Genomic DNA, 8,629 nt, shown 5'->3' with positions numbered 1-8,629 from the left:
TACTTGTTCGCCTTCCTGCATTTCATGAGAAGGCAGGCAAAAAAAATTTTTTTGAGAGTTTTATTTATTTATTTATAGAGACGGAGAGGTAGAGACACAGGCAGAGGGAGAAGCAGGCTCCATGCAGGGAGCCCGACATGAGACTCGATCCAGGGTCTCCAGGATCATGCCCTGGGCTGCAGGCTAACGCTGCTCTCCCTTTCTTAAGACACGATGTTCTGTGCTCTGCTTTTCCTCCTTAAAGCTCTGCCCTGGGGTGCCAGCCATACCCACTCCCTAAGGCCCTTTGAGGGGGACCCTTTCTGATGCTTGGTGCCACAAACATGTCGATTCCTGCTGTCGGGTGTTCCAGGTGGCCAGTGCCTTCACTGGGAGGCTTGCTCCAGATGGAATAGCAGGGAAAGCTAGTGACTTCACGTTGTATGAGCTGTGCACCCCACATGACGGCCCAGTACAACAGTCACCTGGTATAAAGGGTGAAAATCAGTATCGTGGCCTGCAGCCAACATTTACCCTCATTTACTTTGGGCATGGGTTCCATGTAGGTGTTTTTGTTTGTTTTTATTTTTCGTGGTTTTTTTTTCTCTTTTTATTTTTTTAAAGATTTTATTTATTCATGAGAGACAGAGAGAGGCAGAAACACCGGCAGAGGGAGAAGCAGGCTCCCTATGGGGCGCCTGGTGCAGGACTCGATCCCAGGACCCCAGGATCACAGCCTGAGCCACCCAGGTGTCCTCCTCTTTCTTTAAGTAGGCCCCATGCTGGGCATCCCAACATGGGGCCTGAACTCAAGACCCTGGGATAAGACTTGAGCTGAGCTGAGTCAGACCCTTAGCCAACTGACCCACCCTGGGTGCCCCATGCAGTCTTCATGGGTGAGAGTCTGTGAGGCTTCGTGGGATGGAGGATTCTGATGCAGACGCAGCCCTCCACGGACAAGGAATTGTCTGACATAACAGATGTGTGAGGTGAGCTTGGAGAGCGAAGTGGAAGCAGGGACACGGAGGAGACGCTGTCAGAGGGTGCAGCCCCGCCTCCTCTGGAGCCCCACCCCGAGCTGAGGGTCACTGGGTCCTCCGTGCCTCATCCAGGGGCGTGGGGAGCACAGGCCCTGAGGACAGCCCCTGCCCACTGCCCGCATTTCACAGGTACCTTCTCTGTCTTGTTTTCTCTGCACAAGTTGGGTTGCTTACTTATAAACACACTTGTAAGGATGTACTTTTTATATCCTGCATCTTGCTCATTTACTTTCAGGAACCATCACAAGAATTTTCTATGCTGTTATGTAGCCTTATGTTATTTATTTATTTATTTATGAGTGACAGAGAGAGAGAGAGGCAGAGACACGGGCAGAGGGAGAAGCAGGCTCCACGCAGGGAGCCCGACGTGGGACTTGATCCCGGGTCTCCAGGATCAGGCCCTGGGCTGAAGGCAGGTGCTAAACCACTGAGCCACCCGGGCTGCCCAGCCTTTGTATACATTTTAAATAGCTACAGTGGTCCTGGGCCGCCTGGGGGACTCTGCGTTGAGTGGCTGACTCCTGATTTGGGCGCAGGTCCTGATGTCAGGGTCGTGAGGTTGAGCCCCAGGTCAGGCTCCACCCTGAGCCTGCTCAAGAGCCTCCCTTTCCCCCTGCCCCTCCCTGCCTGGTCCCCCTCTCTCCAAGAAACAAAACCAGGGACGCCTGGGTGGCTCAGCCGTTTAGCGCCTACCTTCGGCCCAGGGCGTGATCCTGGGGACCCGGGATCGAGTCCCGCATGGGGCTCCCTGCATGGAGCCTGCTTCCCCCCGCCCCCGCCTGTGTCTCTCCCTCTGTCTCTCATGAATGAATAATAAAATCTTAAAAAACAACAACAACAACAACAAAGCCAGCCAACCCACAGAACTGCACTGTTCCGTCTGGGTGCGCTTGCCCGCACACTTGGGCAGGTTTTATAAGCAACACCATCAAGAGCAGACAGCTTTTTCTATATTTAGGAACATTTTCTTAGGAAGGATAACCCTAGATTAGGGGAGGGGGTTCATTAAGGCTGGGCCCGTCATTCTTACTTTCTCTGAAATTGGTACCAGGGTCTCCTACGTCCTGTGATCCTGGAATCCTTCGTGCTCTTGAATCCGTCCTGTCCTTGCTGCGCGCTCCATGCCTGCTGACCCACTCCCCACCTCGGCCTCCTGGCGCTCGCAGCCCGGTGTCCTGGGAAGCCTTCGATGTCCCCAGGTTTCTTTCTTTCTTTTCTTTCTTTTCCTTCCTTCCTTCCTTCCTTCCTTCCTTCCTTCCTTCCTTCCTTCCTCCCTCCCTCCCTTTCTTTTCTTTTTTTCATATTTTATTTATTCATTTTATTCATGAGATAGAGAGAGAGAGGCAGAGGGAGGAGCAGGCTCCACGCAGGGAGCCCGACGCAGGACTCGATCCGCGACCCCGGGGTCACGGCCTGGGCCGAGGCCAGATGCTCCGCCCCTGACCCCCCAGGCGCCCCCTGCCACCAGGTTCTAAGACAGCTCCGAGAGTGGGGAGAGTGCGGTGGCCGGTGCACGGGTGGGAGGCCCGTCTGGGCGGCTCCGGATGGAGATGGCACGTGGAGCCCCGGGCCCCTGCTACCGCGGACGGTCACGGGCCGGCGGGGCGGGCGGGGAGGTGGGTGCACCTAGCTCCTCCCGCCGCTCCCCGGGCGGGCGGCCGGACAGGCGCGGTGGCCCGAGTGCACCGGCCCTGGCCCCTTCGCCACCCGCCCCGCCCCGCTCGGCGGGGACGACCACGTCTCCCCGGTCCTCCGTCCGGCGCTGAGCACGCCCAGCCGCACCGCGAGGCCCCGCCCGCTCCCCCGGGCCGGCCGCCGCACCTGCCCACCGCACCTGCCCGCCGCACCTGCCGCCGCACCTGCCGCCGCCCGAGCGCCCCCGGCACCTGCGCGAGGCTCCGCCCCTGCGCTGCGCTCCCGCCCCTGCCGGGCGCAGGCGCTTCCGGCTCCGCGGCGCGGGCTCCGCCCACGGCCGCCGCGGCTTCCGCTCCGGCGCTGTCAGTGGAGGCCCCGCCCCCAGGTGGGCGGAGCCACCGCTCTAGCCGGGCCCCCTGGGCGCGTGCGCGGCTGGCCCCGCCCCGCGGCGCCCACGTCCGTCCGGGGGCGCGCGCGCCGGTGCGGGTGCGTGCGTGAGCGTGCGTGAGCGTGCGTGAGCGTGCGCGCCCCCGCCGCCTGTGCCGGTGCTGCTCCCGCGCCCTCTGCCGCCGCCGCCGCCGCCGCCGCCGCCGCCGCCCGGGGACCCCGAGAGCAGCCCCGGCGGAGGAGCGCGTCGGCCCAGCAGCGCCGCGGAGCCGAGGAGCCGAGCCGCAGAGCCGGCGGGCGGGCGGGCGGGCGGACTGGTGAGCTCGCGGCGGGCCCCCGGGCCTCGGGTCAGGCCGGGGCGGGCGGCGCGGGCCGCGGGGGCCGCGGGGGCGCGGGGCGGGGCGGGGGCCTGCGGGGGGGGGGCCTGCGGGGCGGGGGCCGGGCTCCGCTCCCTCCCGGCTCGGCGCCCCCGCCCCGCCGCCCCCTGACCCGCCGGGGGCTCCTCCTGCCGGTGCTGAGCGCCGCGGCCGGGGGCGCCGCACCGCCGGGTGGGATGCGCGCGAGCGGCTCGGCGTGAGACAGGCTCCGAACGCGCCGCGGGGAGCCCTGTAGGTCAGAATAATTGGATCCGCTCTCAGACGCGCGGCGCGGACACGGGATTTCAGGCGGCGCTTTGTGCGGCGGGTCGGGGCAGCGGCGGGGCTCGGCGGCTCAGGCTCCAGCCCGCCCGCGCCGAGCGGCCGCACGAGGAGCTCCCGGTTCCTGCGCCCGCGAGGCGGTGCCTTCCGTCGCGTCCTACGGGAAGGGAAGCGAAAGTTCCGGTTTTATTTTATTTTATGTTTCAGGCTTAGGCCCGATGGGGGACATCTCACCAGCCAGGTCAGGGCCTGATCCGCGCTGTTTGAACTGTCAGTCGGCTTCGTCCTTAACCGGTTGTCCGTTGGGCGGAAAAAAGGAGAAAAAAAAAAAAAAACACCTTAAAGATGAAAACAGTTATGTTGCCCCAGCTATTAATTAACGTGGTCGCCTAAAGGCAGGACTCCGGCCGCTGCTTCTAGGGTGTTTTGTTCATTTATTGGTTTCTTTCCCGTTGGATGTGCCGCTGAATTTCGAGACTGAGTAATCTGTGAAGCAGGAGGTGAAATTGGAAGCCAGGATCTGAGGGTTTGGGGAAAGTTGATGATTTTAGTGTGTGCGGCCCTCCTTTCACCTGGGCCCCGGGGTGCTGGGTGCTGGGGACTCGGTAGCTCCCTCGAGGGCGTGTGGAGCTGGTTCTGGCTGCTGGCTGTGATGCAGAGGCCTCGTACCCCCAGGGTCATCGGGGATGGTCACCGTGAGCAGCACAGGCTAGAAGGGCTAGAAGGGACGTGGGATGCAGGAGCCTCCGTGCCTGCCCCTGGGCCCTGGTGCGAGCAGATGGGCAGGCGGGGCAGGATCCTCTGAGGCTTGCCCAGGGACCAGCTCTGCTGTCCCGCCCCTCCCACCCCCCTGTGACCAGGCTCCTTCCTACCTTTGGCCCCCCGACTCTCTCCCCCTGCCATAGCAGCATTCCCGCCAGTCTCTTGGCAGACGCCTGTGCTGCATCCTCCAGTCCACCCGGAACACTCACTTCCTCATCCTCACGCTCCACGAGGCTGGGCCTTTCCTGACTGCCCTGCAGAGTCTCAGCTGGACACCTCCCATTTCCTGTCTGCCTTCTCTCCTTAATTTTCTTATAGCACTTGGTTATTTTAATGTCCTATTTAATATACTTAACTATATTTACTATTTTACCATCAGATGAGGTCCATAGGGAGGTGGTTTTGTGTAAAGAACTGTTGCTGGCACAAACCCAGGACATACTTGTTGAGTGAATAATAGCGATGGCTCAGTGACTCCTGTGCAGTACAGTGACTTTGTCACTTGGAAGGCGTTGTGAGTACTGAGCACTGAGGGGCTCTGGGCTCTGAGGGAGGTCTGTGACGAGCCACCGGCCCTTTGGGAAAGGACAGCCAGTTAAGCGATCAGAGAGATGCTTGAGCCCTCCCTGTAAATCTTCTTTGCAACGTCTAATTTAAATCCTCTCGAAATGAAGAGTTTTTAAAGTCAGATCTGCAACTGGTAAAAATGCTTCTGGAAATTTTGTCTTTCATTATGTTTCTCCCTCCCCTCCGCTCTCCCCCCCGCCAAAAAAAAACCCCACTTGCCAGTCTTAATACTTGGTGACATTTGTTGATTAAGTGGATTGAGATGGAGTAATCTGTTAGAAGAGCCACATGAAGTGAGCTGTTCCCGATTCCTCAGCCGGAGACTCCTTGCTGCGGTGCTGTGACAGAAGCAGGCTGAGTCCTGCTTTGTGCTGAAGGACTCTGGAACCCCTTACCTCATGCCCCTGATAACTCAGAATGAGGGAATTTTCTAATGTTTCTAAGGATGGTTCTATTAAGGAGATATAGAAATTGAAAGGATGCTGCTCGTGTCTCAGCCTTTTCTGTTCTTGAGTCCTTCCGGCGTGCATGGGATAGGTGGCAGTGTGCTCCGCTGTGAGCTACCCTGGAGACCAGTGTCTTGCTCAGTCTCTGACCTGGAACTTGAAAATTTAGGCCTTCTGTACCCGTTCTTGTGCTGAGCACCTCCCCGACACCACCATGCAGAGTCCCCTAACAGGCTGCTGGGCGGTGCATCTTTAGAACCTAAATATGAGATGCTCACGTTGATCCTGGGGGGTAGGAGAGAATGACTAAATTGCGGTGGAACTGGGGGCTTGTGATAAGATAGAATTTTGTCTAAGGTGAGAGTTTGCTTCTAAAGTTAGAGTAAGGGGATCCCCGGGTGGCCCAGCGGTTTAGCACCTGCCTTCGGCCCAGGGCATGATCCTGGAGTCCTGGGATCGAGTCCCGCATCGGGCTCCCTGCATGGAGCCTGTTTCTTCCTCTGCCTGTGTCTCTGCCTCTCTCTCTTTCTGTATCTCTCATGAATAAATAAATATAATCTTTAAAAAAAAAATAAAGTCAGGGAGTAAAATGAACATGATATACACAGATATAATCACCGGTGAAAATTCCTTAACTCTCCTTTTAAAGCCCCCTGTACAGGCTTTGGAGTATATAATGCTGTAGGCAGACAGTGCCTCACCCAATGAGGGCAGCCAGTTTTCCAGTAAAGGGACAGACCCCTGTGCCCCCTGGGGCTGGTGTCAAGTGGAGAGGAGGCTGCTAGCCCTCAGTGGCGCCCTCCTGAGTCCCTGGGTGCTCTGAATGGCAGTGCAAACTACAGTATTCCTCACATGAGGCTTATTATGATACCGATTGGGTCGGTAGATCAAGAGCATCTCTGCTGCAGGTGTCCCAAAGGAAAGGTGTCTCATCAGCTCCTCCCTAAATATAAGGGACAGAGATGCTGGGAAATGGTTAACAGTTCTATTTTATGAAAATGCTACCCCTAATTTAAGAGAGGGAAACTATTACACTTTGTCCTGACGCCAGGGCCAGCTCTCAAATAGTGACCTCCTCCGAAGAGGATTAGCAGCTGGTCTGTTATCGGTAGCTCAGGAAGATTTAAGGGATTAGATTACCAAACAACCTTCAGTTTAGATTTTGTCTTTAATTATTCTTTGTGTTAGTTTTGAGTACATATGGGTAGTTAACACTGAAAATGCAGAAATGGAGTATAGCATCTCATTCTCTGAAGAGAGTAGTATGTAGTGAGACCAGGTGTGGGATGTCACTGAAAATGCCATCCTAATTGGTTTCCTTTTTTTTTTTTTTTTTTTTTTTTATGACCGATCTATTTAGGGGTGCCTGGGTAGCTCAGTTGGTTGGGCATCCAGCTCTTGATTTTGGCACAGGTCATGATCTTGGGGTCCTGGGATGGAGTTCACATCAGACTCCTCTCCCAGCAGGGACTCTGTTGGAGACTTTCTGTCTCCGTCTGCCTCTCCACTTTGAGTGCACATTCTCTCTCTCTCTCTCTCTCTCTCTCTCTCTCTCTCTCTTTCTCTCTTTCTCTCTCCCCCCACCCCCTCCCTCTCTCAAATAAATAAATAAATCTTAAAAAAAAAAAGACCCTCCCACTTATTTTTTAGAGTGTGTGAAGGGGAGGGGCAAAGGGAGAGAGAGAGAGAGAGTCCTTGCTGACTCCCTGCTGACTGTGGAGCCCGATGGGGGGGCCCCATCTCACAATCCCAAGATCATGACCTGAGCAGAAACCAAGAGTTGGACACTTAACGGAATGAGCCACCAAGCACCCCTTAATCAGTTTCCTCTTTAAGGACTGACCTGTGTATATTAAAAGTTCACTTCATTCCAAAATTAGTCTATCTTGTTCATGGAGCTACATAAATGATTTTCAAAACTTAGTTTTGTGGCAGAAACCCAACTAATATTTTTAAATTTTGTGATACTTTATGAGTAATCAGTGAATATTCTTTGAATAGATAAGTGTGAATGAGACTTATTTGTCATCATGGGCTGATTTTATTATTTTTAAAATTTTTTTCTACATTGAATGTGTATCCCCAGCAAATATGGTGGTTTACAAGATGAAATGTTCAGTCCTATGGTGTCTCCATTGCTATGTTCTGAGGAATTCTGTGCCAATTGGTTGTGAAGTTGCAGTCCTGGGAGTCAGAGGATTGGAATGCTGACTTGCCACCCCTATCAGCTGTGCCCCACCCTGGCTCCCTCTGGGAGGGCCAGCCCCTTTCTTAGATAGCGCTCTCCGCCTGCACCTCTGCTTTTGTCCCTGAGTGGAGTAGAAATGTGGTGTAGTGAAACCAACAGAACCCAGATTTTCTGCTAGTCTTGTCCCTTTGCGTTGGTTCAAGGGCTGGGGGCTGGATCCAGGTGCTGGGAGCCCAGGACCGTGATCTCCCAGCACAGCGCAGTGGTGGTGAGCAGACCAGAGGTGCACTTCCCAGCTCAGTTGCAGGCCCTGGGAGGGAGTGCCTGGGCTCTGCAGAGCAAGCCTGTGCTATTGCCTGGCTATTTTGTTTCCCTGTCTATTATTGGAAGGGATTAGCAGCATAGCAAATGTTTGATTTTTTAGCTAGGCAGTCCTATTGAATTTTTCTTATTAAATTGGAGTGTCTTGTGTGAGAGGGTTTCTCTAAGATAATGAAAAATTTTTAGGTCAAAGAGCACAGACTTTATAATTTTTGCCATGCATTATGAAGTTTCTCTTCTCCGTGGCAGTGTGTGTCATTTCCTCTTCACATGGGATTTTAGCACTTTATATTTTGGTGCTCATTTACCTCCCGCTGTAGGGTTTGATAATAAAATCTCAGGGTTTTTGTTTTTGGTTTTTGGTTTTGCCAGTTGCAAAAAAAAAAAAAAATATATGTTGTTAAGAATTTAGTCATAAATAAAATGAGTTTAGGGGATCCCTGGGTGGCTTGGCGGTTTGGTGCCTGCCTTTGGCCCAGGGCGTGGTCCTGGGGTCCTGGGATCAAGTCCCGCGTTGGGCTCCCGGCGTGGAGCCTGCTTCTCCCTCCTCCTGTGTCTCTGCCTCTCTCTCTCTCTCTGTCTATCATAAGTAATAAATAAATCTTAAAAAAATAATAAAATGAATTTAGTTATAAAAGAACTTTTAAAAGTACATGTAACCAGTAT

This window comes from Vulpes vulpes, chromosome 14 (genome assembly GCF_048418805.1).
Source record: "Vulpes vulpes isolate BD-2025 chromosome 14, VulVul3, whole genome shotgun sequence".
Classification (NCBI taxonomy): domain Eukaryota; kingdom Metazoa; phylum Chordata; class Mammalia; order Carnivora; family Canidae; genus Vulpes; species Vulpes vulpes.
The sequence above is the reverse complement of the archived record's forward strand: the minus strand, read 5'-3'. Positions refer to the sequence as shown.